Below are 27,264 nucleotides of genomic sequence, written 5' to 3' on the forward strand. Positions count from 1 at the left end.
GAGAAGATCACTCAAACAAATCCCTGGCACAATCATCTCACAGGAAGGAATTGTTTCTTTTGGATCCTGGTTATGGAGACTTTCTAGTTTCTTGAGATCTTTGCTTTGGATTCAAAATGAGGCAACCTGTTGTAAAGGGAGCTAATTTTGAAGGATGATCCTCAACTTGCTGGCAACTGGGAAACAGTAAACAAGACCAGTGGGCTAGTCCACCACCATCAAGTGGTCTTTTGCTGGGGAATATTTTTATACTCTACTGTGTAGAGAACTTCCTAAACAGTTAGTTAAAGGGCCAGGAGCACAGAGAGCCTCCTGTCTGTGCATTAGATTACAGGATAGCCCCTTCAATGTGTGAACTGGCTATCTCTCATGCCCTCTGTGTTCTTCTCTCATTCAACAGGCTTACCTTCTTTTCATTAGTGTCCCTGGTGGTTGCTGGTTATTTTAGCTGTGTCTGTGAAGCTAAACATGGACTGCATTACAATGTGCTTGTATGTGTGCAGACTTGTACTTGTGTGTGTTCATGAATTGGTGTGTGTGCATGTGAGAGAGCAACCCTCCACTTAGAGCACAATCTTTTAATGAACAGGACCAAGAGCACCTGGATGAAAGATCAAAGGATCTGCTGAAGCAGAAGGAGCTGATAACCCAGCAAGAGGTCTTGGTAGACAAGCTCCAACATCACTTAAATATCTCTGAGATGAGGTAGGAGCCCAATTGGGAGGAGCAGTTAGAACCATGTAGGTCACCTGTCCCTGGATCTCTGTCCTTTTGGGATTCCCACCATCTGAAAAGCTCCCAGACATGGCAAGGGAAAGAACTTCTCAGGCTATTGTACTGGCCTGGTCAATAAGAACTTCTCCAGAAAAAAACTATATTTTGTCTATAGTGGTTCTGGGGTTGTGTACCCCTTATTCCTTCCTGAGCTCCATGGAATCTTCTCTGTGTCCCCTGTGTCTCTTCACAAATCTCCCTATGGCAGTCCTCAACCTAGCAGGGGGATGATTGGTTCTGTGTGTTTCTGGCTGTTTATTTTGCTTCCAGAATATCACCTTTAGAGAGAAGTTCCTACCTTTGAGCAGATCTGCATGCCACACCCTCTTGAAGATTACAGGTTCCCTGCAGTATGCATGTGTTTCCTGTGTAAAGATGTTTCTATTAAAAAAAAAAGTTTTAGGAGTTGAGGAGTTGAACGGAGGTTGGTTTCTGTTCTTTAGCAATAATCAGATCCTTCACTGCTTTTATTTTGTATCCTCCCCTAGAGTGTCTATATTTAATTACCATGGTTTCTCATATTCACCTGTATCTAATCAGGGCACATCTATTTCTACCCTGAACTGTTACTCAGTCTTTACTACACTGCTATTTTTCCTCTCAAAATAATGTACATAGACACCTGGAGAAATGTGCTGTATTTTCTTGCCCAGCACACTGTATTTTTCAACTCAACTCCTAGCATATTTTAATGGCTCAGAAAAAAATAAAGGACCAGGGACACTCTGGCTCTTCTTCCTTGGGGAATACTAGAGATGATAGCAGCTGAAAAGTCACGATGGATTGCCCAGCTGAGTAGAGCTGGTTCAGGCTCTATATCTGACATAGCAGTTCCCCACAGGGCTGTTCCCTAACTGTGGTCCTCCTCTAGGTCAGAAAATCTCCATTCTGAGTTTGAACAGACCACATCTCAGGTTGAGAGCCTCCTGCAGACCAAGCAGCTACAGCAGGAGCACTAAGTCTCACAGGCAAGTGAACCATGATTGCATCCCATACCTAGCAAACATGGTAATGTTTGGGGATGGGGGCTCTTGACCCTGGCTTCCAGGGGGAATAGGTCTTGATTTTTTTCTGCCCAGTGGCCTAGCCAAGCTGTTTCTGTGTCTGATTGCCTTTCCTTCTCATCTAGCAGATCTTCAGAGTACTGAGGAGGCCAAAGAAGCCACAGATGCCTTGAACCTATGACATTCTAAGATCATGGCTTCCTGTAGTTAGAGTTTTCCTGCCTGGCCCAGTCAGGACAAATCTCTCTCACCCGCCAGACCCACAGTCGCTCAGACCCAACCAAGAAAGCACACAGAAACTTACATTGTTTACAAACTGTATGGCTATGGCAGGCTTCTTGTCATCTACTTTTCTATCTCAAATTAACCCATTTCTGTTAGTCTATACTTTGCCACATGGCTTGTGGCTTACCAGTGTCTTTACATGTTGCTTTTCATGGCGGTGGCTGGCAGTGTCTCTCCCCAGCCTTCTACTTCCCAGAATCCTCTTCTCTCTTGTCCCGCCTATACTTCCTGCCTAACCACTGGCCAAACAGCATTTTATTTACACAGAGCGATATCCACAGCACTTACTCTTTTCTTTTTTTTTAAGCAATGTTTTAACATTTACACAGTACAATTACATATAACAAAACAATTATCAAGCAAGAATTTCAGTTACAATATTAAAGAATATATCCTATCTATCTTATATTTATGAGTCTAAGGTTTTATATCTAACGTATCTTTTACCATAACTGAGGAAATTATAACTATCTAGTCTTCAACCACATCAAAGACCTCAGAAGGATATAATATTACCTGAGGACTGGGAGAAGGATGCAAGCAACTTTCGAGAGTCTTGCAGGGTAGACAGAGACAGCTGGCAGCCTGGACAGTCACCTAATGTTCCTTTGTAAAGTTGGGGCATTTGTCTTCAGCCCATAGGGCTAGAGTCTCTTGATCACTTTTCTTAGTGTCCTGTAGGATGTCTGGCAGTTTCCTCTATGAAGCAGGAACCTGAAGGACCATTTTTTCAAGCAAAGTTCAGTGTTCACCTTTCTATGGGTCCTGCATATCCAGTTAATCAAGCAGTCCAGACAAGTACAGTTTCTTACCCAAATGGCTATTTTTGCCAAGGTGAAGATAAGATATGAAGTATCTTTAATGCCCATCCTCATCTCTGAAGTAAATCGGTGTTGCCAGGAGCAGACATGTCTCACTGTCCAGAAAGTCTAAATTTTAAAAATATTATAAATGCCATATTCTGTAGACCTTTGAAGTGTTTGAAGAGTACCTGTCTATCTGATATATCTCTGTGTATACCTAGAAGACTTAACTAACATGGCTATGAGTATGATTATCATAGATGACCAGTTATTAATCTATTTTTAATTATCCATTACAATTTTAAATGAGCTATATAAACATAATACCTTAAACAAGAGTAGAAATATACATACAATATAACAAAATTAACTAAGTTTGTATCAATAGACTAAAATCTAAACCAATGTAAAACATTTTAAACAAGTTGTTGCTCTTTAGAAGTTTCCTAATCTACCTTTTCATCCTATTATATCTATATCATATTCCCCTTTCTTCTTTAGAAAGAGATCTCATTTATAATCAACCTGCTTTAAAGAAAAATATTGTTTTTTTCTCTGCCCCACACCAGAGGGCTCTTCTGATTTGGGACACAAGAATCTCTTAACCTTTTCTTTTAGCAATATGTCTGGGTTTAGAGAAGGAGTGAGCCAATTCCATCTCCAATGCCAGCTTGATAATTTTGGGAATTTGGGCGTAGTTTCTCTTCCTACTTCCTGCTGGAGGGGGGCCATGTATCTTATGGGGACACAAAGAAAATTTTAGGATTATGGAGTAGTCCATTAGGGTGAACCTCTGAGCCAGTTGCCTTGAAAGCATTCTGGATGTTGGATCATCTGGGCCATGGTGTCATCAGAGACCTTTCAGGTGGTCTTGGCTGATCAAACCTGATATATCTTAATGTGGAACAAATCCACAGCCTCTGGCTTTCTGTGGAAACAAAAGCAGAGACTCTTTTCCAAAGCAACATATCCTTATATCCAAATTTCAAAGTCAAGGTACCTTTAAAATTTACATTTTTGTTGAACTCAACAGCTTTTATGATCAAATCTTTTTCTGTGGTTAAAAATTCCAAAGACAAGACAAACCAGATTCTCTGTGTAATATCCATCTTTGTAAGATTGAAATGCCGCTATAGGTGCTGGCTCCGCCCACCTCAGCTTCCCAACATGGCGGTGGTACAGTTTACCACCAGCTCTGGGTCTGGAGCCATGTGTACCATCAACTATCAGAAGCAGTTCTATCAAAGCAGTGCATAGCCCAGAAACTTTTTTTGTTTTTTTATACTAGCAAAGGCTAAATCTACCACGCAGCAGAGTAAAGTGCCTCTTGTAGATTTCTCATTCCCGCTGCACTGCAGGTCAGACACACATGCCAGGAAACCGCCATAGTAGCACAAACCAGCAGGCTGCCGCTAAATTGAGAGAGACAATTAGGAAGCTGTTTTTACTCTGTCTTAGAATCTTTTTTCTCAGGTTTTAGGTGGAAATTCTTGCCAACACGTTGGGCGCCATTTGTAGTTAGAGTTTTCCTGCCTGGCCCAGTCAGGACAAATCTCTCTCACCCGCCAGACCCACAGTTGCTCAGACCCAACCAAGAAAGCACACAGAAACATACATTGTTTACAAACTGTATGGCTGTGGCAGGTTTCTTGTTATCTATTTTTCTATCTTAAATTAACCCATTTCTGTTAGTCTATACTTTGCCACATGGCTTATGGCTTACCAGTGTCTTTACATGTTGCTTTTCATGGCGGTGGCTGGTGGTGTCTCTCCCCAGCCTTCTACTTCCCAGAATCCTCTTCTCTCTTGTCCCGCCTATACTTCCTGCCTAGCCACTGGCCAAACAGCATTTCATTTACACAGAGTGATATCCACAGCAGCTTCCTCCTCAGAAGACACTCCTTTAGAGCTGTGAACTCACCAGTGAGGAAAATACCAGCTGTCTTCCAGGTGATCCACTCACAATCACAACTATTGGTCTGCTGACTTAGTCCTCCTAAAGAAAAGAAAGTTTCAAAAATGAGCTTGAGACACAGAAAACCTGATCCAGGAATTAATGAGAACCCTGGCATTCAACAGCAAGAGACCCCTGTGAAGGTTACTACAACATGGAGGGAAGAGATATAGTGAGCAAGAGTATTTCTGTCAGTTTAATGTGGATGGCTTTGGCAAGCTTACTGAGTTCTCATCCTTCCCTTTGTGGTATGAAATCTGTCATGGAAGATTGGGTTGATGTGAAGCTTTTCCAGACAGATCACACCCAAAAGCATATTTCCTTTTCCAGTTGATTATTGAAGCTGACTCCATGTCATGCACCAGTGTTGCTGAAGAGAATGCACCAAAGAGATCTCCACATTCCATCATTCTTTGTGTTAGTCATTTTTTTCCTATTTAAAATGAGTGAGTATTCTTTGGTTTCCCAGCCTGGCCTGAAGTGACTGGTCCTGAGAAAGGATTTACCGAAGACACCTGAGTCATCTTTGATGTTCTTGGGCACTCAGATGCTGCCCATGGACATGTTTGGTCTCCAGAAATCACAGAAGTGTCTGGGAGATTCACATAGTGACCAAGACATTGCAGGATCAGCAGTGTGTGATAATTTATCAAAAGTTTCCCATGGGGCAAAAGATTTGCTCTAGGAAATATCTCATTCTTAGTGTTACTGATGGCTTGACCTTCAAAGCCTGTAGGAGGCATTGCTATACTAGTTTTGAAGAGGTTTTTTTACATTTGCTGACTGCCTTCCAAGTCCAGCCACAGTCTGTAGGTTTGTGCTGCTATATGTGATAGAAGAGAATGCTTCTGAACTAATTTTTTTGTATGGTGTTTGGTTTGGTTTTGTTTGCTTTGGTTTTGTTTTGTTTTGGTTATTTTTTTTTTTGGTTGTCTTTGTTATGGTTTGAACTTTTGCTATTTGTTCTTTCTTTTGTTCTTGTTGTTGTTTTGATATTTGTTAAAGATCTACATTGTTTATGTTAACTGATCTATTTAATCCCCTATTGAGTAAAATAACTGTATTTTTATTAATAATAAAGTGATTTAGTACTTATTTGTCTTAGAACCAATTTCTTTGCTCAGGAGTGTTATCTCAATCCAGCAGCCCCAGAAATGCCTGGAACATGAGAACTCTTGTGGGCTCAGCTTGCACTATATATTGAAGTCCCTGTTAGCCAGGTCTACACAGGGATTTGATGTGGACACCATTTAATGTTGGGAAAAGTCCATATATTTAGTTCTCCCTAAAAAAAAAAAAATTATTGTAGATACACATTTCCTGAAATTATCATGAGCTTTCAATTAATGAGAAATGTAACAGTATTGTTCTAAAGCCTCTCAAGAAATGAAAACATTGATTAAGGGAGCTTTTCATAAATCCATGGCCTGCTTGACATCTGGGGTAATGATAATGTCCCTTCCTGGGTTGCTACCAAAGGCCATGTCCTATCCATGGCCCTGAGGAACCTATGGGGGTCTGTGTTGATATCCATATCTCCTCTTACCAGTGAGGGCCTTTCAACAACCTATAGTCTGGGTCAACACCTATGACTATGTTGGTGTCAAAAGGATATGCTCCCTAAAAGAGCAGGTGTGTCTTAGAAGCTTGTGTTGCCAACTAGGACCAATAGCATCTCGGCTAGGGCTGTTGCTAAGGGTTTTGTCAGGGTCCATGACTCTGTTGCAGCCAGTTTCTGTGTTGATGTCTCAGGCTCCTATGGCCATCAAAGTCAGTGCAGATGCCTACAATCTAGGCCACTACCTGTGCACATGATGCTACTGGTTTCAATCCAATCTGAGTGACCTACACTGCCAACTAGGCCCAAGGTCAAATCCAGGCCTGGGCTGCAGACTAGGACCATGTCTCAGTCAATGTTGCAAACACAGCCAGGATCTGGGTTCATGCCCATGGACTATGTTGCCAACAACGGCCACCCAGAAGTACGTAGGAGTCTAAGCTTCCATCTAGGTCCATGTTAGTGTCCAAGGACTATGCTTCTGCTGTGGGCATACAGATCTCAGTGGCCAATGCTGCCAAGAGGGGTGTCCTCTGGGCCTATATTGCTTACAGAAGACATGTCTGTATCTGTTGCACTGCAACTTCCTCGATCTATGTTGAGGTCAGTGGCTCCTGTTACCTCCAAAGACAGGGTAGGTTTACAAGAATTAACATTACCCTTCACAGGCTGAAGCACTGGGGGAGCTGGACCTGCCCCTTACCAATTTTAGCAGTTGGGTGTGTGGTTCCTATTCATGGACTGAGCAGCACATTAGAGAGTACCTTATAAGTGGTGGTCCAGGTGAGCTATCTCTGAGGCTGTGAGAGCAAATGAACTGAGTCCACCTCCTCCTTCTGCCTTGTGTTGTTCATGGTGAGAGAAAGATGCCTGCCCCACCTAAGTATGTGCTACCTACAGCTGGTGAGAGAGTTGGCCTCTGGGCAATAAGAATAGAAGAGCTGGGGCAGCCTCTCACTGACTGCAGTAGTTGGGATTGTGGGCTTGGCACCTCACCTGGACTAAACAGCAGAGCTTTCTTTTGTGGCCCGAGGGTGAGTAAGTTAGAAGCAAGGGCATGAGAGCAGGAAAACTGGCCTCTCTCCATTCTGCCTGCTGCATAGGGTGTGCTAGGTGTACAAGAGGAGAGATTGCCTGGGTAGTGAGGTGAGGAAAGGTGGTGGGTTTTCCAAAATGCTATCATCCAGGCCAGAACCAGAGCTGAATCAGCCCACCTTAACATCATCTTTGTCTATGAACTGCTAGAGCTAGTGAAAGGCTGGGACATTCCTATCCACAGCTGCAGGATCTGCATGACACAAGGCATCAATAGGATTTCCATGAAGAGTACAGGAAAAGGTCCATCATCTATAGTGTAGTGAAGCCAGAGAGTTCTGGAACACTCACAAGGAAAGATCTCTGGACTAAAGGGTACATTGTGTGACTTCCTGGACCACACTACAGCCTCCTCTCCAAGACTTTTGTATGTTTGTGTTTAATTTTGGGTTTTCAATGTTCCTTTTCATTTTGTTTTGTTTTGTGTGTGTGGGGGGGGGTTCAATGGCAGAGCTCATGTGAGGGAATGAGTTGGGGGGATAGTGAGATTTGGATGCATGATATAAACCCAAGAGAATCAATAAAACGTTTAAAATAAAAAAGAAATTAGGTAAACCAGAGCTGTATTCTGTAGACAGACTAAACTCTCCTGGCCACCTGTTCATAAATAATCTGAATGAGGCTTAATATTAATTACAAACTGTTTGATCTATGGCTCAGGCTTCTTGCTAATTAGCTCTCTCAACTTAAATGAACCCATTTCTATTCATCTGTCTTTTGTCACATGGCTGTGGATAGAACTAGGAAATACCATCCTGAGTGAGATAACCCAGATTTGTAAAGACAAACATGGTATGTACTCACTCATAAGTATCCACTTATATATTAGTTATAAAGCAAAGGATAACAAGACTACAACCCAGAGGTCCAGAGAAGCTAGGAACCTGGAAGGACCCTAAGAGGAATGCATGGATCACCATTGGAAGAGGAAACAGAGGAGATCTGCATGAGTAAACTGGGTTTTGGGGGATGGAACAGGATAGGGGATGGGAGATGAGAACATAGGGAAAAAGGATGGTCAAGCTGAAACAGGGATGGAGTGGGAGAGCAATGAAAGAGAAATCTTGATAGATGGAGACATCATTGGGGTAGGGAGAAATCAGTTACTAGGGAAACTCCCAGGAATCTAAATTGATGAATCCAGCTTAGACTATTAGCAATAGTGGAGTGGGGCCTGAGCTGTCTTACCCAGGTAACTGACTTACCCAGGCAATCAGATTGGCAAAACCCCTAACTGTCATCATAGTGCCTTCATTCAGTAACTGATGGAAGCAGATGCAGAGATCCACAGTCAAGTACCAGGCCAAGCTCCAGGAGTCCAGTAGAAGAGAGGGCTCAGGGATTCTATGAGCAAGGGGTATCAAGATCATGATAGGGACACCCACAGAGACGAACAAATCAAGCTAGTGGGAACTCATGAACTTTAGACCAAGAGCTATGGAGCCTCCAGGGGGCTGGACTAGGCCCTCTGCATAAGTGAGACCATTGGTTAGCTTGATATTCTTAAGGGCTCCCCTGGCAATAGCATCAGGATCCATTCTTGGTGCATGAGCTGGCTTTTTGAAGCCCATTGCCTATCATGAGACACCTTGTACAGCCTTGATGCAGGGAGAGGGGCTTGGATCTGCCTCATCTGAACGTACCAGGCTTTCTTGACTCCCCATGTGAGGCCTTACCTTTTTGCAAGAGGGAATGGGTGGGTTGGGTTGGTGGGGGATGTTGGGGGCGTGGGAGGAAAGAAGTGAGGGGGATCTTTGTTTGGTATGTAAAAAGAATAAGAAATTTAATTTTATGTTTGTGGTTTTTCAAGAAAGGGATTCTCTGTGTAGTTTTGGTGCCTGTTCTAGATCTTGCTCTACAGACCAGGCTGGCATGAAACTCAGAAAGATCTGCTGCACCACCACAGAAAAGAAATTGCTTAATAAAGAAAAACAATAGGTTAAAAAAAAGAAAAAAAATCTGTGCAACATATCTAGTTTTTTAAAAAAGTTTTATACCAGGGGTTGGTGGCACATGCTATTAATCCCAGCACTTGGGAGGCAGAGTCAGGTGGATCTTTATGAGTTTAAGGTCAGCATAGTCTATAGAGCAAGTTCTAGGACAACCAAAGCTACAGAAACCCTACCTCAAAAAACAAACAAAACAATGTTCTATAGTTAATTTGTAAATTTGAGGTGTGTGTCTTGTATGCAGCAGAAAGATGGGTCCTGTTTTCATATCCATTCTGTTAGTTTGTGTCTTGTTATAGGTGAATTACATCCATTGATATTAAGCGATATTAATGACCAGTATTTGTTCATTCCTGTTGTTATTTTTAGTTTTTGGTGGTAGTGTGTGTGTACTTCTCTTCTTTGGGGTTTACTGCTGAGGTGTTATCTATTGCCTGTGTTTTTATGGGTGTATCTGCCTTCCTTAGGTTGGAATTTTCCTTCTAGTGTGTTCTGTTTGGGCTGGGTGTGTGGATAAGTATTGTTTAAATCTGGTTTTGTCTTGGAAGGTCTTGTTCACTCCATCTATGATGATTGAAAGTTTTGCTGCATATATTAGTCTAGGCTGGCCTCCATGGTCTCTTAGTATCTGCATTGTATCTGTCCCTGGCTTTCAAAGTCTCCATGGAGAAATCGGGTGTTATTCTAATGGGTTTGCCTTTATAAATCACTTGGCCTTTTTTTCCTTTGCTGCCCTTAATATTCTTTCTTTATCCTGTTCGTTTAGTCATTTAATTATTATGTGGCGAGGGGATTGTTTTGGGTCATCTAGTCTGTTTGGTGTTCTATAGGCTTCTTTTATCTTCTTAGGCATTTCCTTCTTTAAGTTGGGACGTTTTCTTCTATGATCTTGTTAAATATATTTTCTCTGCCTTTGAGTTGTTATTCTTCTCCTTCCTCTATCCCTATTATTCATAGGTTTGGTCTTTTCATGGTGTCCTAAATTTCTTGGACATTTTGGATCATGTCTTTGTGGGTTTTAGTGTTTTCTTTGACTGATGAATCTATTTCTTCTACCATATCATCAACACCAGAGATCCTCTCTTATATCTCTTTCATTCTGTTGATTATACTTGCATCTGAAGTCCCTGTTTGTTTACTCAGATTTTCTATTTCCAGCATTCCTTCTGCTAGTGTCTTCTTCATTTTTTCCATTTCCCTCTTCAGGTCTTGGATTGTCTCCCTTGCTTTTTCATGATTTTCATTCAAGGATTTATTGTTTTCTTCTGCTTTAATTGTCCTTTCCTCTAGTTTTTTAATAGCGTTCTTCCCATTTTTTTGTTTGTCTGTTCCTCTACTTTATTATTTATTTCTTCTATATAAGGCTCTAGCCTGTTCATGATGTTACTTATAAAGATGTTTTCTTGCCTTCTTCTTCTTCTTTTTCTTCTTTTTTCTTCTTCTTCTTCTTCTTCTTCTTCTTCTTCTTCTTCTTCTTCTTCTTCTTCTTCTTCTTCTTCTTCTTCTTCTTCTTCCATTCCTTGATGTTCAGGTCTAGCTGTCAGAGAAGGGCTAGGAACTGGTGATGTTGTATTGCTCTTTATTTTGTTGTATGTACTTCTGCCTTGACATCTGCCCATCTCCTCTTGTGTTCGTTCTTGATCTTATCAGTGTACTTGGTCCAGAGAGAGGTGACAGATTTAGGGAGCCTCTCTCTGGTCCAGATAGAAGCTCTGTGCCAGATGGGAGCGCTGGTCCAGATGAGAATGCTGGCTGGATAGGAGTTGGGGGGGCTGGACTCTGAAACTCGGGAAGTCCCTGGGCTCTCCTTATTTTATCCAGATGGGAGCTCCTCTTGTCCAGCTGGGAGTTCCTCTGGTCTCTGGTCCAGATGGGATTTCTAGGGCAGGATGGAAGCTGGGGACTGGCCTCTGATTCTCAGGAAGTGCCTGGGGTCTCTGGCAGATGGGTGTGGGGGCAGGGTGTGGAGACTTCAGTGTCTGCCTGCAGTCTTGGAAAAGGGAGCCTTCCCACAGGAAGCGCCAATTGGCCGGCGTCCCTGGGGTGTCCTTACTTTGTCCAGATAGGAGCTCCTCTTGTCCAGATGGGAGTTCCTCTGGACTCTGGTCCAGATGGGATTTACAGGGCAGGATGGAAGCTGGGGACTGGCCTCTGATTCTCAGGAAGTGCCTGGGGTCTCCAGCAGATGGGTGTGGGTGCAGGGTTTGGAGACTACAGGTTCTGCCTGCAGTCTTGGAAAAGGGGAGCCTTCCCGCATGGCCTGCCAATTGGCTGGAAACTGGGGCCATGTTGGGCAGGTCCTCTCGGCATGGCCTGTATCCAGCAGTGGGACCCAGGGGCTGTTTCCTCTCTGGCTATAAGCCCAGGCACTCAGTTCTGGTCCAGATGGGAGTTCCAGGGCGGACTGGAGCTAGGGGTTGGTCTCTGAGTCTCAGGAAGTGGCTGGGGTATTGGGCAAATAGGTGTGGGGGCAGGGTGTGGAGACAACAGTATCTGCCTGAAGTCTTGGAAAAGGGTAGTCCTACAGCAGGGCCCGCCAATTGGCAGGAAACTTGTGCCAAGATGGGCAGATCCTCCTGGGATGGCCTGTGACCAGCGGTGGACAATGTTTTAATTTCTTGAGAGGCTTTAGAACAATACTGTTATGTTTCTCATGAATTGAGTGCTCATGATAATTTCAGGAAATGTGTATACAGAATAATATATTTTAGGGAGAACTAAATATATCGACACAGAGATACAGTATGAATACTTTACTTTTCCTAACATAAAATGATATCCACATCAATAGCCCTGTGTATACCTGGCTGACAGGGACCTCAATATATAGTGCAAGCTGAGCCCACAAGAGTTCTGATGTTCCAGGCGTTTCTGGGGCTACTGGATTGAGATAACCCTCCTGACCAAAGAAATTGGTTCTAAGACCAAAAAGTAGTAACTCACTTTATTATTAATAAAAATAAAGTTATTTTACTCAATAGGGGCTTAAATAGATCAGTTAACATAAACAGTGAATATCTTTAGCAAATATCAAAACAACAACAAGAACAAAAGTAAGAACAAATAAATAGCAAAAGCTCAAACAATAACAAAGAAAACCAAAAAGAAAAAACCAAAGCAAACAAAACCATACAAAAAAAATAAGTTCAGCAGCATTCACTTGCTGTACATATAGCAGCACAGACCTACAGACTGTGGCTGGACTTGGAAGGCAGTCAGCAAATGTAAAAAAAACCTCTTCAAAACTAGTATACCAATGCCTCCTACAGGCTAACACTAAGAATGACATATTTCCTAGAGCAAACCTTTTGCCCCATGAGAATCTTTTGATAAATTATCACACACTGTTGATCCTACAATGTCTTGGTCACTATGTTAATCTCCCAGACACTTCTGTGCTTTCTGGAGACCCGACATGTCCATGGGCAGCAACTGAGTGCCCAAGAACATCAAAGATGACTCAGGTGTCTTTGGTAAGTCCTTTCTCAGGACCAGTCACTTCAGGCCAGGCTGGGAAACCAAAGAATACTCACTCATTTTAAATAGAAAAAACATGACTTACACAAAGAATGATGGAATGTGGAGATCTCTTTGGTGCATTCTCTTCAGCAACACTGGTGCATGACATGATAGCTTCAACACTCAACTGGAGAATGAAATATGATGCTTTTGGGTGTGGTCTGTCTGCAAAAGCTTGATATCAACCCAATCTTCCATGACAGATTTCATGCCACATAGGGAAGTATGAGAACTCAGTCAGTTTGCCAAAGCCATCAACATTAAACTGACAGAAATAGTCTTGCTCACTACATCTCTTCCTTCCATGTTGTAGTACCCTTTACAGGGGCCACTTGCTGATGAAGGTCAGGGTTCTCAGTAATTCTTGGATCAGATTTTCTTTGTCTCAAGCTCATTTTTTAAGCTTTCTCTTCTTTAGGAGGACTAAGTCAGCATACCAAGAGATCTGATTGGGGCTGGATCACCTGGAAGACAGCTAGTATTTTCCTCACTGATGAGTTCACAGCTCTAAAGGAGGGTCTTCTGAGGAGAAGTCTTGATCTGAGAGTATAGAATGTCATGGGTTCAAGGCATCTGTGGCTTCTTTGGCCTCCTCAGTTCTCTGAAGATGTGCTATATGAGAAGGAAAGGCAATCAGGCACAGAAACATCTTGGCTAGGCCACAGGGCAGAAAAAAATCAAGACCTCTTCACCCTGGAAGCCAAGGTCAAGTGCCCCCATCCCCAACCAATACCATGTTTGCTAGGTATGGGATGCAATCATGGTTCACTTGCCTGTGAGACTTAGTTCTCCTGCTGCAGCAGTTTGGTCTGCAGGAGGCTTTCATCCTGAGCTGTGGTCTGTTCAAACTCAGACTGGAGATTTTCTGAACTAGAGTAGGAAGGCATTTAGGGAACAGCACTGTGGGGAACTGCTATGTCAGATATAGAGCCTGAACCAGCTCTACTCTGCTGGGCAATCCATCTTGACCTTTCAGCTGCGATCATCTCTTCTATTTCCCAAGGAAGAAGGGTCAGAGTGTACCTGGACCTTGATTTTTTTCTCAGCCTTTAAAATCTGGTAAGAGATGAGCTGAAAAGTACATTGTGCTGGGCAAGAAAATATAGCACATTTCTCCAGATGTCTATATATATTATTTTGAGAGGAAAAATAGCAATGTAGTAAAGACTGAGTAACACTTCTGGGCAGAAATAGATGACCTTGATTAGTAACAGGTGAATATGAGAAACCATGGAAATTGAATGTAGACTCTCCAGGGGAGGATAAAAAATAAAAGCATTGAAGGATCTGATTATTACCAAAGAACAGAACCAACCTCTATTCCACTCCTCAACTCCTAAATCTTTTTTTTTAAATAGAAATATCTTTTCACAAAACCATATGCATACTGCAGGGAACCTGTAATCTTCAAGAGTGTATGACATGCAGATCTGCTTAAAAGTGGAAACTTCTCTCTATAGGTGATATTCTGGAAGGAAAATAAACTGCCAGAAACACACACAACCAATCATCCTCCTGCTAGGTTGAGGACTGTCATAGAGAGATTTGTGAAGAGACACAGGGGACACTGAGAAGATTCCAGAGAGCTAAGGAAGGAATAAGGGGTACACAACATGAGAACCACTGAATATCAAACAGACTGTTTTCTGTAGAAGTTCTTGTTGACCAGGACAGTACAATATCCTGAGAAGTTCTTTCCCTTGCCATGTCTGGGAGCTTTTCAGGTGGTGGGAATCCCAAAAGGACAGAGATCCAGGGACAGGTGACTTACATGGTTCTAACCGTTACTCCGAATTGGGCTCCTACCTCATCTCAGAGACATTGAAGTGATGTTGGAGCTTGTCTACCAAGTTCTCTTGCTGGGTGATCAGCTCCTTCTGATTCAGCAGATTCTTCGGTCTTTCATCCAAGTGCTCTTGGTCCTGTTCATTAAAAGATTGTGTTCTAAGTGGAGGGTTGCTCTCTCACATGCACACACACATAAATTCATGAACACACACAAGTACAAGTCTGCATACGTACAAGCACACTGTAATGCAGTCCATGTTTAGCTTCACAGATACAGCTAAAATAACTAGTAACCACCAGGGATGATAATGAAAAGAAGGTAAACCTGTTGAATGAGAGAAGAACACAGAGGGCATGAGAGATAGCCAGTTCACACATTGAAGGGCCTATCCTGTAATCTAATGCACAGACAGGAGGCTCTCTGTGGTCCTGGCCCCTTAACTAACTCTGTTTTAGAAGTTCTCTAGATGGTGCAGTATAAAAATATTCCCCAGCAAAGGACTACTTGATGGTAGTGGACTAGCCCACTGGCCTTGTTTACTGTTTCCCAGTTGCCAGCAAGTTGAGGAACATCCTTCAAAATTAGCTGCCTTTACCACAGGTTGCCTCATTTTGAATCATTGGGTTACAGTAGTTTTGTGTCCATTTGTTCCTGTGAGCTGCGTGGACATGAGGAAGATGGGCAGCAGCGTTAAAATATTTGATGGATGCCAAGTGAGGGGCCCAGTACTTTTTCATCGAAGTTGATTCCTTCATCATTAAAGATGAATAAGTGAACATACAAATATGCAGAAACACAACATGAGAGGTAAAAATCCACACATACTAACACACATTTGTACCTGTGTATTCATCCACTCATGGACACATACACACACAAAAGAACACTACTGCACATGCAATAGACAGTATTCACATAAACACACACAGAGGTTCATACATACACACAGAGTTGCACAGAAAAGCACAACACACTACAAAACACCACCAGCACTCTCTCTCTCTCTCTGTCTCTCTGTCTCTCTCTGTCTCTCTCTGTCTCTCTGTCTCTCTCTCTCTCTCTCTCTGTCTTAAATAGTTACTGAACTTAGAATGGACAGTGAGAGGACTGCTGAACCTTTTCTGATGCAGATCAGGAAGTAGGTCCTCTGTGCAGTCTACAAGGCTCTTAGACTCATCAAGGCTCTGCTACAACAGTCTGCACTTACTTTTCATTGAATGAACTTCATCCATCACAAAACCCACTGACACTACAGGTTCCAAGTTCACCCATTACAGTCTCTTCACTAAACTTACCCTGACTCCTCCACAGATGACCTTGATAGCCCCAGAGAAATAAAGTGACACGTGATTAACCCCGCCTTCAACTGAATGTACCAGGCTTTGTTGACTCCCCATGGGAGGCCTTACCTATTTGGAGGTGGAAAGGGTGCTGTTCCATGGGGGGAAGGAAGGGATGGAGCAAGAGGAGGAATAAGAGGGGGGATCTGTGGATGTTATATAAGTGAATAAAAAACTCTTAATAAAGAGATAAAACAAAAACTATAAAATAAGACAACTGAGAATTTTCAGTAATAGATTTAGTGAAGTAACAATCTCTTTTCTTTGGCCGGTGGATTTTAGTTTCCTATGTTCTTCATTCACAAAATATTGATTTTGTGTTTTTTATTTGATGTATTTATTTATTTTCTATCTATCCATCCATTATCTATCTATCCATCCATCATCTATCTATCTATCTATCATCTATCTATCTATCTGCCTATCTGCCTTGAGATAAGAAAGTGCAGCATTTCACTGTCTTTTTCAGAAACCCATTTGATTAGCGCGCCCTGGTGCATTATATGCAGGTTCCAGTAGGTGGCGGTGTAGCTGGAGGTCTCAAAGCGCATGTGCGAAGCCTCTCTGGACAGACTCCTGTGGCAGAAGAGGAAGCGGCACATGTGGTGCTCTATGGTGGCCCAGGGACAGCTGCTGCTCTCTGAGCTCTAAATCCAGAAGCGCCAGGAAGCTGCAGCGACAGTGTTTCTGTAGTAGGATCCTGGAGAAGGGCCCCTGGCAGCTGACACCATGGTGAAGGAGCAGTTCCTGGAGACGGATGTAGATAAGAAAATGTAAGACGCAGCCGGGGCCGGAGACTGGGGTCCCGGGTTCCAGAGGGTTCCACATGAGGGACAGTTGGGAAGAGAGCGAAGAGAGAGGTTTCAGGATGGGATTTCAGATCTTACCGGGGTCCCTGAACTGCGGCCGAGAAAGTGAGATGGGCCCAGCAGTGTCTGAACCAGCATCCTGAGCCAAGGTGCCACCTCCCGAAGCCCCGCGCTGACTCCTCTCGGGAACTTTCCCTGGCTCGAGGAGACAGTGTGTGCTGACCCAAGGTTGTCAGCTAGAAAGTGGGTTCACAGCAGCTAGGTGGCAGGTGAGGTCCAAGCTGCTATTCTGGGCTCTGGACTTCACAGCTTATTTAATTAAAGCATAATTAGACCTTCCTTATGAGTTTTCAGTTTGTTTGTTTTTAAGGCAGATTCGTTCATTTTTAAGGAGCAGGAAAGAGTCCTGAGGTCAGTGTTGAGCACTAAAGATTCCGCATGAATGCAGCATTTGCTGCTTGGTCTAGTGGAGAGTAGTCAAATCAGCCATGGTTGTGGCAAATGCAAGGACACACAGAGGGGATCACGGGAGCACAGGTATTAATAAGTCCGGGCTCACCACAGACCAAGCCTTTTTCAAAACGCTATTGGAGGGACAGGCTGGGCTAATAGAAGTGAAGCAGGGGACTTACATTACGAGAGTCTTGCAAGGAGGGTCAGACCCTTAAAGTGTTTGACCAGAACAGCATTTGAGTAAGATTCCTCGTTTCAGACTGAGAATGATGATGTCCTGAACTGGGGGTGGGGACCTGAGGATGGGTGTAGGGACACGGAGAGAAGGGGATTCAAAGAGGTTTAGTGTATAAAGTCGAAAACAAACAGAGTAGAGATGGAGGTAAGAGAGAAATGAGATGGACATTGTCATGTGTGTGGTTGACATTCACTAGAACAGATGTCTAACCTGGGTGACCCCCAGCTTTTCTCAGTATTCACCCCTCCCAGCATTTCACATCCACCCTATACTTAAAATCCTTTCTCTCACAGCAGTCCCAGGATACTGTTAGAATGCAGATGATGTCAATTGTGATGGCAGAGGCCCATAATCCCAGCACTCAGGCCAAGGCAGGAGGATCATAAATTTGAGGCTAGTGGGAGCTACATAGCAAAAGCCTTCATTTCAAAAGAAAACTAGACCTATGTCAGTTGGATCTTCCAGTAGCTCTCTATTACACTGACACTTCATACTCTCCTGGTTCCCGAGCTTTGCCCTGCCCTGCAGGCCTCATTAGAGCCATCCTGTACACTTAGCTAGCTGTCTGTGCCCCATCTTGCTGCTTCAATGTGGTTGCTTGACAATGCCCAGAGTGTGTGGGCCCAGGGATTTGTCTTCTGCTCAAAGAACCCTATGGTTCGCTGGCCAGCTAGCCCTAGGCAAGTCTCTACCACATAGCAAGTTTGAGGCTGCATGGGATCCTGTCTTCAAGAAAAGCAAAAACAGAGAAGGATAACTGTATCTAGAGTTCTTGGAGAGTTCTGCAGCTGGTTTGATTCCAGAGTGTTAGCACCTGGCTTTGATCTGCCTTTTGTGAGTGCTACCTTTTGTGTCCAATACCTTCTGTTTGAAGTATGTTAATCTTATCTGAGAGTTTCCTAAAGATGCAAAGTCTATGCGAAGCTTGGTTATGGGAGGACTCAGCAAACTGTGATGTCCTTTGGCTGGGAATTGCTATGGCATTTCTCTCTTTGGGGAGCTTCAGATAGGAGGCTTTTGTATGCAGAAATTGACTTGCTAAAGATGTGAATTGTGTACCATAAAAAGCCCTTTGCAAAGCTACAGTGTGTCAGTTCAACAGAGGCTGACTCCCCTGCAGCTCAAAGGCTAAAATTCATACTACAGTGTACCTGCTTCTTCCAAGGACAGTGTGGAGCCAACACATGACACAACAGATAACTTTACCAACCCCTAAGAAACCAACCTCTCATCACCTTCCCTTCCTTCCTACTTCCTATAGGAGAACGTGAAGCCCTTAGTTGCTCTGAGTTTGTTTAAGCTCATCTCCACTGAAGATGTCCCTTTACTTCTGATGAACCCAGAAGAAGGAAAGCCCTCTGATTTGATTCTCACCCGACTTTTGGTGCCTCCCTTGTGTATCAGACACTTTGTTGTGACTGATTTGAAGTCTGGAACCAATGAAGAAGACCTGACAATGAAACTGACAGAGATCAATTTCCTCAATGATGTTATTAAAAAGGTCAGTGTTTCCCATTAACTTGTGCATTCTGCACTTCATGCATCTAGGTTTGATGACTCACTAGAATGCAAGAAAATTTGGAGAGCAGGTTTGTTTCTGATCTTTCTGTAATCACAGCACTGGATCTTGGGAGCCAAGATGCAGATGACCATGGAGGACTAGACTTCCTGCAGCTGCAGTGTGCCCTCTCCATCAACAGTGAGCTATCTGGCATCCCCCTCAACATGGCCCCCAAAAGTGGATACAAGGCTTTGTCCAGTGCCTGAAAGGCAAGGTTCCTGACAAGATCAACCATTGTTACCTGCTGAGGGAGTATATGTCTGTTCAGATCCCCAGAAACAGCACAGGGTGTGTCATGGAACCTATGGTGTTTTTTGATTTATTTAGATTGATTTAGAGGTAATCTGTCAGGGAAGAGGGTGGATTTTTCAGGCCAGTCATCTCACCTGATCCCAACGTCCGGATTGATGAAGTAGCTGTGCCAGGCCATGTGGCCAAAACTCTAACTTTTCCTGATAAGGTAAATACCATTCAGCTGCCTATTTCTTTGTTTCCTATCCAGAGTTTCCATTTTGATACTTCATGCTACATATAGAGGCAAGACCCCAGAAACCCACACAGCTTTCTGAAAATATCTCATTTCACTTAGTTTATGGTTTTTTTTAAAATGAGTGCTCTGACTGCATGTACATCTTCATGCCAGAAGGGGACATTAGAACCCATTATAGGTGGTTGTGAGCTACACTGTGGTTGCTGGGAATTGAAATTTGACCTCTGGAAGATCAGACAGTACTCTTAACTGCTGAGCAATCTCTCCAACTAATTCTTCTTTGTTAAACACACATAACGTCTGTAATGTCTACACGGATACAGTCATAGTTGTAGCTGGATGTTGTTGGGTTTTCATTTGTTTATTTCTTGAAAAGGTAGAAATCCAGCCTGGGACCATGTGTGCCAGGCATGTAAGCACTGGACCACTGACCTAGACCCTGCTCCACAGACCATGAATGGAATCTCACTGACTCTAAGGAGACAGTTCTTGTAAAATAGCTATATTCAGTAATAGGGTTATTTATTTTCATTTCATTTTGTTTATCTATATCTATCTATCTACCTATCTATCTATCTATTTATTTATTTATTTTGTGCTGAGGATCGAACCCAGGGCTTTGCGCTTGCTAGGCGAGCACTCTACCACTCAGCTAAAACCCCAACCCAATAGGTTTATTTTTAAGTGTTCTTCATTTTGGTTTGGATTTAGTTTAGATTTTTGAGACAGAGTCTCTCTCTATGTAGCTGTCTGTCCTGGACCTTACTATGTAGACTGTGGTGACTTTGAACTGACAGAGCTCTTCCTGCCTCTGCCTGTCAAGTACTGGGATGAGAGGCCTGTGCCACCATGCCAGGCTCAACTTTTTAAGTTTTTAAAGGGATGATGCGATAAAGTACATAAGTTACTGTCTGTAATCTCTTCTTATTTTTAGTGTATGTGTGTGCACACATGCATGAGGGTGAGTGCACATGTCCAAGAGTGTGCATGTGGAGGTCAATGGAAAAATTTCAGGAGTCAGTTCTTCCCACACTGAGTTCCAGTGATGGAGCTTAGGTCCTTAAACCTGCTGGCAAGTGCATTTACCAAACCAATGAGCCATCTCACCAGCTCTTACCATATCGCTGTCAGTTAGAGACAACTGCTAAAGAAAAAAGAAAGCATTTTTATATCTGCAAAAGAATCTGCTGTTTGCTTTTATGCATTTTAATTTTCTTTTTTCCCCAGTGCTAGAGAAGAAACTGGGGCCTCATAGCTGGGAGGTCAACTGACTTCATCCTAGGCCCATTCAGCAGTGTTTTAAAACAGAAGGACACACCCATCTACCTGAGGCTTTCCCCACACACCAAATCCACTCAGTCCATGATCAGTTCAGTCAGTGTCACCTGACCATTATGGTTTTCACATTTTGATGATGTGAGCAGTAGACATGAGTGACAGTTTTGGGGATGTTATCTTTGAAATGTCTCTTGTATCATGCTTGGTGTTTATGAATGCATCCATTCCACCTTCTATGCTGCAGCTTTTTTCTACTGACAACACTTTCAACACCTTTGTTAGTTTAATCCTAACATTCTAAAGTAATTCACTGAAATCATTTTCCTGAACAGTGTTATTTAAAATTATTTAATAAAATAAGCAGTGCTCCAATTTGTTTGTACATTTTGTAGTCTAGCCATCCAGAAAACTCTGGTCACAAAATTGTCCAAATACAAACAGCCTTTGTCTCCTTGCAAAATAGTTCTCTCTAAACTCACCAGAAGCTGTGTTTCCTTTCCAGGAGTCTCTCCATTACACAGGGGAAGTCATTCAGGACCTCCTCGTTCCAATACTACAGATTTCTCTTTGCTTCATAAGAACTCCCATGGGGAATTGAACACTCACATTATAAACACTGCCTAAAATTGGCACTTACCCTCCTCACATCCATTCCCAATACTATGAAAGAGCATGCTGAGTAATTTGGTCCTGATCATTGACAACAAGGGTTGAGTTCTCTGAAATAAGCAACTACCTGTGGAAGGCTAAGGTTAAGAGAAGGTGACTATTGGGGATTTGGAAGTGAGCTGAGACTGTTATGAGCCCCTAATTTCTCTAGAATGTCCTCTCTATATGTCTGGTGTCTTAGCCACCATACTCCAGAAGTAATACAATGATTCTCTATTGAAACTGTATTTGTTAGAACGGCTTACATGCAGTGTTCCATCTAATCCAACAATATCTGGCTGTGAATGGAAAGTCCCAGAATCTAGTAGATTCACACTGTACAAGACAGGATGTCTCTTCTGGTCTGTAGTATATGCTGGAATCTTAAAGAAGTAGGCTTTAACGCCAGTCAAGGAATGGTTGTGCTAGCAAGGAGAGAGAGAGAGAGAGAGAGAGAGAGAGAGAGAGAGAGAGAGAGAGAGAGAGAGAGAGAGAGAGAGAGAGAGAGAGAGAGAGAGAGAGAGAGAGAGAGAGAGAGAGAGAGAAACACAGAGAGAGATAGAGAGAGACTAATTGACAGAGAGAGACACACACAGAGAGAACTCTTCATTCTTCCAAGTCCTTCCAATAAATGGAGTGGTCCAGATTATATCTGGATTAAAGATGTTAATTAAAGATATGAACTCATCCCTCAAAGATCCAAATAGAATTAGATCTTCATACTTCAAAATAAGTAGACATCTACCACAGGTGTGCCCTCTAGAGTTTTCTTCATCCATATAGAGTCACGTTGACAACCAAGAATAGCCATCACAGTCTGATTCCCCTCTTCACTAATATTCATGAGAAAAAGGCTCACATAGAGAATGAAAGGAAGGAGTGACAATAATCAAAATTACACCTGAGTTCCCTGTAGATCTCATAGTCTTGATGACTTTTAGTGGCCTTTTTTTGTTGTTCATGGATGGCTATAATAGGGTGAAGTACCAGTCTTTTCTGTATTGAGTAGGAGGGGATTATCTAAAAAGCCAGATACAAAACAATCTGGTCTCTCTCTAAAACTGTGGATTTGAAATTCAAATAATTATGTTATGGATGGTAGTAACTGGTTAAAAAGAGTCCAAGAGATAGAAAAAGGGTTTTCTTCAAAGAAAAGAGAAGAAAACCTACACATTGCACCTGTTATATAGAGTGGGGTGTCAGGAATAGCCACATGAATTTGGACTTGAACTCCTCCAGAACACATCTTGCTCACTCCATGCATTTTCAGAAAGGAAAAAACTCCGGTTTAACAGGAAGACCCAGGAAAAACTTCCGTGGAGTCTTCATTATAAACAGCAGCTAGAAGCCTCCAGCTGCTTTAAGATCAAAATGATTTATTAAAATTTGAAGTTTCATTCCTCGGCCCTGGCCTTTCCTGGGGAATAGCCACACAACTCGGTCCCAGTTACTGGCCATCTGACTAGGTTCCTGAGAGAAAGTTCTTCTTCTTCAAGACCCCCCCAGCAGACCCTGCAATGTACATGCCCTGTCCCCACACCCATCTTACTGAGACCCAGGCCACTTCCTGAGGCTTGGAAACCAACTCCCAGCTCTTATCTGGCAGAGAGAGAGAGAGAGAGAGAGAGAGAGAGAGAGAGAGAGAGAGAGAGAGAGAGAGAGAGAGAGAGAGAGAGAGCTCTAATTGGGCCTAGAGAGAGAGCTCTCATTGGACAAAGAGCTGTAATTGTACCAAGAGTACCCTCAGGAGACAAGGAATCTGCTAGCCCTCATTAGACAAAGAGCAACTTTCTGAGAAGTAGAATTTGTCACTTCTCATTGGACCAAAAGGGGCTTCCTGAAATGCAGAATCTGTCAGCTCTGACTGGACCAAGAGCCATTATAAGACAGAGAACAAATCTGTGAGTCACAGAATCAACTACTCTGGTGGACACCAGAGCAGCTCTCTGAGACACAGTTAGACCAAGAGCTAAGATTAGATCTAGAAGGGATGCCTGAGAGACAGATACAACAAACATAGAGTAGACCCACAGCAATTGCTCAGGCACAGGCACCTCTGACACCTATTACAGGAGGAGATGGGCAGATGGCAAGGCAGAAGCACATACAACAACATAAAGAACAATACAGCAGCACCAGAAGCTAGCCCTCCTCCAAATCAAGACCTGAACATCATAAGGAAGAAGAAGTAGAAGAAAGTAACCTTAAGAATAGCATCATTAAGATGCTAGAGGCCTTTCAAAAAAGGAAGAAAAATGAAATTGAGGAAAAGATGAACAAAATAGAGAATGAAGTCAATAAAGAAATTGAGAAAGGACAAATAAAAGATTGGATGAAATTTATATAGAAATAGAGGAAAAAACAAAAAATTGGAAGAAAGCAATAAATCCCTTAAAGAAAACCATGACAAAGCAATGAAGCAGGTGAAGGAAAGAGTTCAAGACATGAAAAGGGAAAGAGAATCAATGAAGAAAACACAAACAGATGGAATGCTAGAAATAGAAAATCTGAGCAAACAAGCTGGAAACACAGATGCAGCATAACCAACAGACTATAAGAGATGGAAAAGAGGATCCCTGGTGTAGAGGACACAATAGAGGAAATAGATATATCAGTCAAAGGAAATACAAAAGCCAAAATATTCATAACACAAAATGTCCAAGAAATCTGGGATACAATGACAAGAACAAACCTAAGAATAATAGGGATAGAGGAAGGAGAAAAATACCAACTGGCACAGAAATACCAAAAGGGACAGAAAAATATACTCAACAAGATCATAGAAGAAAACTTTCCCAACTTAAAGGAAATGCCTATGACGATACAAGAAGCCTATAGAACATCAAACAGACTAGACCCCCCCCAAAAGAATTCCCCTAGCCACATAACATTAAAAAACTAAAACCTACAAAATAAAGAATATTAAGAACAGCACAGGAAAAAGGCCAAGTGACCTATAAAGGCAAACTCATCACAAAAACACCCAGTTTCTCAATGGAGACTTTGAAAGCCAGAAGGATGTGGGCAGATGTAATGCAGACACTAAGAGACCATGGATGCCAGCCTCACACAGATAACTCCATAGCAGTAAACCCCAAAGAAGAGAAGTACACACACACTACCACCAATAGATAACAGGAACTAACAATCACTGGTCATTAATATCCCTTGATATCAATGGACTTAATTGACTATAAAAAGACTCAGGCGTCACTTAATAGCCTGGAGATAGAAGTCTCAGACTATCCATTTTGTGGAATGTGGGGAATTTGTGTGTAAAATATATACTCCTTCTCTTTTTGAAGAACAATGTGTAAATTCTCTATGAGCAAACTCTATAGGATTTTCAGATGTAATTTTAGGTCAAAACCACTGAGTATCTTCAAAAACTCTCAAAAGTTGATATACTGGGTAGTGATTATCTATAGATCATGAGTAACATGCTGATGCAATCAGAGAGTGGTCATTAATTTAAATCAAATAAGCTCCATATTATCTTCTGGCAGTAATTTCTCTAGGCGTCATATTAGGAAGTTGTTTATTTTTTATTTTATTAAATTTTCTATTCCTTTTACATACCAACCACAGATTCCTCCTCTCCCCCTCTTCCATACACCAGTCCTCCCTCCAACGACTTACCTCCCCTTTCCACCTCCTTCAAGGCAAAGTCTCCATGTGCAGTCAGCAGAGCCTGGTTCATTCAGTTGAGGCAGTCTAAGCCCCTACTCCCTGCATCAAGGCTGTAAAATTACCACAAAGACACTCAGCCCAATCCCAGCTCAGGGACCTGAAGATGCTGACTCACAAACTGCCTGAGGCCCCCAGAAAGTTCAAGAATAAAGACTAACCAGATTCCAGAGTGCCCTACACAACAAGGGGACTCACAACTATTGGTCCACGTTTTCTCAGTTTGCCTGTCCTGTTATTATGAATTTGCACATCTTGCTAAACAAGTCTCCTCTTCACAGAATCTTCTCCCTCTCTCTCATGGGACTCAAGGGGAGCTTGGACCCGGCACCAGTGTTGATCTTTGCATGCTTGCATCAAAGTCACTGGTGAAGGCTTATGGGCTCCAACAGCTACTGGTCCAATTCATGTAGTTTCAAAAGTTGGGCTGATTATCTCTGTACTTTTTCCCATCAGGACCTCGATGTCCCTTGCTCAGAAAAAAATTGTCCTTACCATTATCATGAAGTCCATTACTTCTTGGTAATAAGGAGATGCAGGTATTTGTGGAGAATCATACTTCACATAAATTTCTATGCTTTTTCAGGAGATGAACACTCACTTTCCAAAATGGAATTACTGAGACATTTACAAACATTCAAAGACTTCAAGGGTCCTGAAGGATTTCCCTTGAGTCCCATGAGAGATTTCTGGAATGGGAAACCTGACTTCTGGTGAGTTATGAGGAGAGCTGGTTAGCAAGCAGGCAATGTCAGTTCCTCATGACAGGAAGGGTCTCTTCCCTGGACATTCTATTGTATCCTGGAGACTTAGAATGTTTTCTGATGTCATCTGTGTTGTAGTAACACCAACTGCCTTTGGACAGTTGGTTCAGTGCCCTTACAGTTCAGCCATGAACATGTTGGGAAGACTCAGGAGTCTATTGGTTAGAGAGAAAGGAGATGGAAGAGAGACCAGAGAGAGGCAGACACAAGCTGGCCTTCAGCCTCCATGTAAAAAATCAAGAAAGAAATGGTCCAGAAGATGGTACAGTAAGTTCTGGGCAGGAAATTGGCATCTTTCTGAAGGACATGGGCTTGTGGTGAATCTTCCTGTAATGGGACACTGGAGATAGGAGTCTCTGGGAACCATCTGGACTTCCCTGCTTGTCATGGCTCCTGAAATTCAAGGACTCTAGAAGAGTAATTTGCCTGCCCCAGAAGTCAGGAGTGAGTAAGGCCAAAGCTGTTGTAGTGGGAGCTCCTTCCTTTCAATCCTACAGGAGGGTAGGGGTTGAGAGTGGACAAAAAAGGCCAGAATCATGGTAGGAGGTTCAAGTGAAGTATGCCCAACAAAAGGCACATCATTAATGTTCTTCATCCTATGTGGCTTCAATTATTTGCTGCCCACCAACTCTGTGCATCCTCTGTTGTCAAAGAGGAGTCTTGGTGAGGATGGTGAATATGTTCTGTGCTGTATGGCTTCTTAATTTTTACCATGTGCTTAGAGTCACCTGTCAGGATATTTATGCATATTTAATGACCTGAATACTTGTGGACTGTGTCAATTTTATGTTGGCTCTCATAGCAACAGACCAGTGAACTCTGCAGCCAAGTTGAATGCAGTGTCCGGAGTTGTTAATAAGCCTGAGGAGACTCTCTCCCTATTTACCTGAAGCATGGGCTAAAGGAGCAGAGGAAATCAGCTGGCTGAGACTTCTATCTCCAGGCTATTATGTTAGCCTGAGTCTTTTTATAGTCAATTAAGTCCATTGATATCAAGGGATATTAATGACCAGTGATTGTTAGTTCCTGTTATCTATTGGTGGTAGTGTGTGTGTACTTCTCCTCTTTGGGGTTTACTGCTATGGAGTTATCTGTGTGAGGCTGGCATCCATGGTCTCTTAGTGTCTGCATTACATCTGCCCACATCCTTCTGGCTTTCAAAGTCTCCATTGAGAAACTGGGTATTTTTGTGATGACTTTGCCTTTATAGGTCACTTGGCCTTTTTCCTGTGCTGTTCTTAATATTCTTTATTTTGTAGGTTTAGT

General features: G+C 42.6%; 1 long non-coding RNA gene across 1 annotated transcript; it reads left to right on the forward strand.

The window, feature by feature from the left end:
* The first annotated feature begins 16,795 nt into the window (after positions 1-16,795).
* On the forward strand, positions 16,796-19,811 carry LOC118575103. Its single transcript, XR_004943846.1, has 3 exons — positions 16,796-16,843; positions 18,832-19,071; positions 19,189-19,811. It is a non-coding gene; the product is annotated as an uncharacterized LOC118575103 (long non-coding RNA).
* The last annotated feature ends 7,453 nt before the right edge of the window (positions 19,812-27,264 follow it).

This window comes from Onychomys torridus, unplaced genomic scaffold, assembly GCF_903995425.1.
Source record: "Onychomys torridus unplaced genomic scaffold, mOncTor1.1, whole genome shotgun sequence".
Classification (NCBI taxonomy): domain Eukaryota; kingdom Metazoa; phylum Chordata; class Mammalia; order Rodentia; family Cricetidae; genus Onychomys; species Onychomys torridus.